The following is a 5010-nucleotide window of genomic DNA, read 5'->3' as shown; positions in this document are numbered from 1 at the left end:
TGCATTGGATCCGAAATACGTTCGCAGGTGCAAATACCGGTTACAGAGAATCGATTTTTTCAATGAAAAAAACGTATGTTATCGAAATAAATATGGCACGATTTAATACTGTAATCGGTTGCTGCCAAGGCGAATTTTTTAAAATGGTGTTACCAAAGTGAATTTATGCAAGGTGGTGTTACTGGCGAATTTAGATTTTCGCCGCTGTACTTCTTAATGTCAAATTCAAAGCGAATTTATACAAGGTGGCGTTGTAAGATCAGCTGATTTCTTCGTCTTACATGTATTTTGTTTTTGCTTTTACTGATTTGACAGTACACCCAGAGAACGTTAAATACAGAGAAGCAGCAATTACGAATCAGAGTGTAAATTGTCAAAAGTTATCAAAATCTGATTGCGTACACACCACACCAGCCCACACTGCTGTGGAACATAAGAGCGGCGGAGTAACAGAGCTGAGCGAGAAATAACATTTTGTATATTTAATGAATGTTAAGCATTTTGAATGATTTACGCAGTGTTGCCAGGGAAATTTCGTTTGGAGCTAAAACGGTCGAAAAAAGCTAAATAATACTAATAGTAGCTAAAATGAAGAGCTACATTTTTTTGTTAAGGTTGAGCATTTATTGACGTAAGGTTGTTTTTGCATAACATAAAAACAACGAATTTTATAAGATTAAGTGCTGAAAAAATCGTTTAAAACCAAAATAAGGTGCATATATTTCGATTTCGCTGCTATGGCACTTATAACATCGAGCTAAAAATACTTTACAAGTTGTTAAAGTCTGTAATTTCAGATATTTGAATTAGGGCGTGTGTGAATCGGTAACAAAGTTCTATGGGCAGAGCTGCTGAATAATATTTTTACTATGGTGAGACAGTTTTGCCAATCTGCTGTGTGAAATGAAATATTTTTTGATAGCAGTACATTTTTGATAACCGCAGATTTATGCGGAATAAAATATTACAAATTGCAGTGAAATTAATATTTTAAGAACACATCTACCGTCGTTGATTGCAATTCATCAATTTAAGCTTTTATTTAACGAAAAATTACACACATCAACGATCTTTGCGATTGTCAAAATTTTCTATGCATTTGTTAAAAATTTCACTAGCCTCATGAGCTACTGAGATTTTATTCACCTCATAGTTGTTAAAAATTTATTCGGCGGGAACTTTTTTATCGATTCACACACGCTCTTAAATAATTTTTAAGCAAAATTTTTCTTTAAACTTTTACTTCCAGCTCTCCTCTAAGGTAAAAGTAGTAAGCTAAAACAAAATCCCCGCTATCATAAAAAGGATTTTGTTTTAGTTAATTTTTGAATTCTTTAACCCAGATCCAAGAGCTTATGGTGGACTTACTACATCTCGAAATTATCCATTTTATCAACGCTTAAGTTATGGCTTATATATATACCAAATACAACTAAAACTTTCTGGAGCTAAAAAAGTGCTAAATAAATATGAAAATAGCTAATAAAAGAGCTAGGGTTTTAGGATTTTCGGAGCTAAATAGAAAAATAGAGCTAAATCTAGCTCCAGAAGCACCAAAATGTCATCAACCAATTATTGAAAAACCCGTATTTGTTAATATTTTTTTTGGATATATGAATATTTCTTGTGCGAAGATACAAATGTGACGATGTGTGCTTTTACGATTGTGCAATGCAAAAAGTAGATATGTGAAAATTATGCAAATGTATAGTAACATTTGCAATGGGAGCAACTTTTTGATGATTTGCCGTCGGCATTTTAAAACGAATAAAAAATTTCTTTTTATTTTTTTAACGATTCTTATTGTAGTTACTACGCTATTTTTAATGCAACAAACCGCAGTTTTCTAGCTGCCTTAGTTTTCTCACAAATCCACTTAAAAAAGGGACGCTTTGACAAAAAAAAGCGTGCAAATGATAATGATCTTTGATAATTTGTTTTCAGCATTTAAAAGCGAAGATAAAGTCGGTTTTTATTATTTTTAACCATTGCTACGCTCCTTTCAATTCAAGAAACCGCAATTTTCTTGCTAGCAAATTTGCTCCAAATATAAACACATTGACAAAAAACGTACAAATGCATTAATTGCACTTGTTAACTTCAAAGTTGTTTTTCACGAGAAGTTATGTTTATGAACATTTAGAACATATATTTCGAGAAATATCATTTTTGAGAATGATCATTTTTCACTGCAATACTTGTATTATATGTATGTATGTAATTAATGGGGCATATTCATAGTCAAAATAAAGTCGAAACTAAAGTTAGTTACAGCTTTTTGACTTAATTTTCAATGGAATATCTGTAAAAAGCTGCAACTAACTTTAGAGTCGACTTTATTTCTCACGCATGCGTATACATGGTATGTATGTACTTACATATGCACTACATATGTACATACATACGTATGTGCATATTTCTGCCTAAATAGTACGCTAATGCATACATATGTACATATGTACAACTCCGCATACATACATACATATATATGTACATAATTACGCGCATATTCAAATACAACAATAACTATTTCATTCATAAACGCATGCGCATATTTCTCAAGGCCAAGTAAATTCATTGATAAAAACAACCGCAGCACATCTCCCCGCAAATTCATCACCAACAAGCGCAACTTTTTCAATCCGACACAAAAATTCTAAAATCTTAAAATGAAGAAATCTCGGCCAGTCAAGTGAAAAGTGGCAACTATTTCTCTATATCCAGTAAAATAAGTTATCTCGAATCTTGGCAATTTTTGGTAATTTTTGACAAAACACTCTATTTCTCTGTTCCATACCAATATTTCAATCATTAACTCATATTTTAAAGTGTCATTTTAGTAAACATTAAATAAAAGTGTATGTTTTCTGCAGCAAAATACATTAATTTTTTTTTAATAAAATCAAAACTTGTAAAATCACAAACATATGAGGTTTTATCGGAAGTTCACAGATGTAACGTGGCAACTTAGCTCGTTTTCATATTTTTCGGTCCGAAATTGTAAAATTTTCGTCCATGCCGCGCCACAATTTTTGTACAGGTGGGTCAATGTGCCTTGAACAAAATTTACATATATACAAAAAAAATATTTTATTTATTTTTTAATATTAAAAGTTTCTATACTTCCAAGCGTTTATAAAAATATATTTACATATATGCACGAACGATTTTTAATATTTTTCATCCCTAAGCAAATCTTCAGTACCATAAAAGATTCAAACACATCAAAGTACAAGCAATGCAATGTCCAAGTTAGTGCTACTCCACTGTACATGTGTATATGAATGTATGCATGTATGCGTGTAAAAAATGTCAATTCCAGTTGGTTTTTAACCCGTTTAGCGGACATAGTTTTTTTGCTTTCAGCTGGTTGCAACTGTTAATGAAGCACAATTTTTATGTTTAATCTTTATGAAAGTTACATGTATCGTCGAGAACATGGTTAAATGCAGAATTTTAAATTAATTAATATTATTCACCTTACAAAATGTACGAGTATTGCTTTATTAAATGCAAACTTATGCGAAAATCTAAATATTTCGTAAACTCGGGGTTAATGGTTTCGCGCACGTGCCAATCTGGTGCCGATTCGCAGAAATTGAATAATTTGTGTTGATGGCAGCGGCGAGGGGAAGACGAAAGCAGACCAATCGTACATTTGTATGTACATATATGTACATTTATAAATGCATACATACTTACATTTTTACGCGTTTGGCTTTTTGGCAGAATGAAAAATTCGATGACAGAAATAACACAAATATGTACTTTTTAGATTTAGGTTTATTATTTAACACAAATAATACAATTAGTATAATATCTATATGAATGAAATTTTAGTAAACCTGTAAATAAAAAATAGCTGAAATAAAATAGAAGATGAAATTAAAATTTACTTTAATTATTTATTAATATCGAATTGATTGGTAAATTTATTAAAAATATGTACATAATATAAAATTTTAATAAAAATGAGCATAAATATCTGAAAAAAATGAAATTAAAAAATTAGCTTCTGAATTAAAGTGAAAAATAAAGAAAACTTAGCTCATAAATATATGAGAAGATGACGGCAGACTTAGTTACTACCAATAAATATGTATTTGGTAGCTTAAGCCCCCACACCCAGCGATCGGAATACAATCGCTTACGACAAGGTGTCTGCCACGTGGGGGAAAAATATGCACATGAGTAGCGAAGCTGCCACCCATCCAATGGCAACTTCTTACACGACTTAATTAGTATTAAGTCATTGAATTTTACCTGCCTTTTAAAACACAACTCAATCCATCGTGATTGAGTCGAAACTCCAGTGTTTTAAAAAACAGGCTCAAGGGCAAAACTGAAAAATAAGAAAATAATATGAAACCTGTGGAAAAATAGAAAAAAATTGGAAAAAAAGAGAAAATGCTGAAAATAGAAAGCTCTACATCAGCTTGGACATCATGCAGCTATTCGGTGGATCTCCATCATGGCCTAACAAAATCGAAAAAATTTTATTTCAAAAAAATTCCAAGTCGAAAAAATTTTAAAGTTTAATTATTTCCTTAAATATCGAGAAAATGGAAAAAATTTCATTAACATTTTCGACTTATTTATGCAAGATCTTTAGTAAAAATATAGAAACTCTTTCGTTTTCAGAAAAAAATGGTGTTTTCCAAAAAATTCCAAGTCGAAAAAATTTTAAAGTTTAATTATTTCCTTAAATATCGAGAAAATGGAAAAAATGTCATTAACTTTTTCGACTTATTTACGCAAGATATTTAATAATAATATAGAAACTCTTTCGTTTTCAGAAAAAAATGGTGTTTTCAAAAAAATTCCAGGTCGAAAAAATTTGAAGGTTTAATTATTTCCTTAAATATCAAAAAAATAGAAAAAATGCATAAATAGTTTCGACTTTTGTTTGGAAAAATGCTTCGTTTTTAGAAGAATTTGGTTTCGCAACCAGTCGCCATGTTAAAAAAAAAAAGGAAAAACATATATCGAGAATGTTTTGAACCAAGAAAT

General features: G+C 30.6%; 1 protein-coding gene across 1 annotated transcript in view; it reads right to left on the bottom strand.

The window, feature by feature from the left end:
- LOC118734438 (60S ribosomal protein L7a-like) overlaps positions 1–5010 on the bottom strand; it is a 6984-nt gene that overhangs the window by 715 nt on the left and 1259 nt on the right. The window lies entirely within an intron of this gene.

Source organism: Rhagoletis pomonella, unplaced genomic scaffold (assembly GCF_013731165.1).
Source record: "Rhagoletis pomonella isolate Grant_MI unplaced genomic scaffold, Rhpom_1.0 Rhpom_scaffold_00002, whole genome shotgun sequence".
NCBI lineage: Eukaryota > Metazoa > Arthropoda > Insecta > Diptera > Tephritidae > Rhagoletis > Rhagoletis pomonella.
This window is presented reverse-complemented; position numbering and strand designations above follow the sequence as displayed.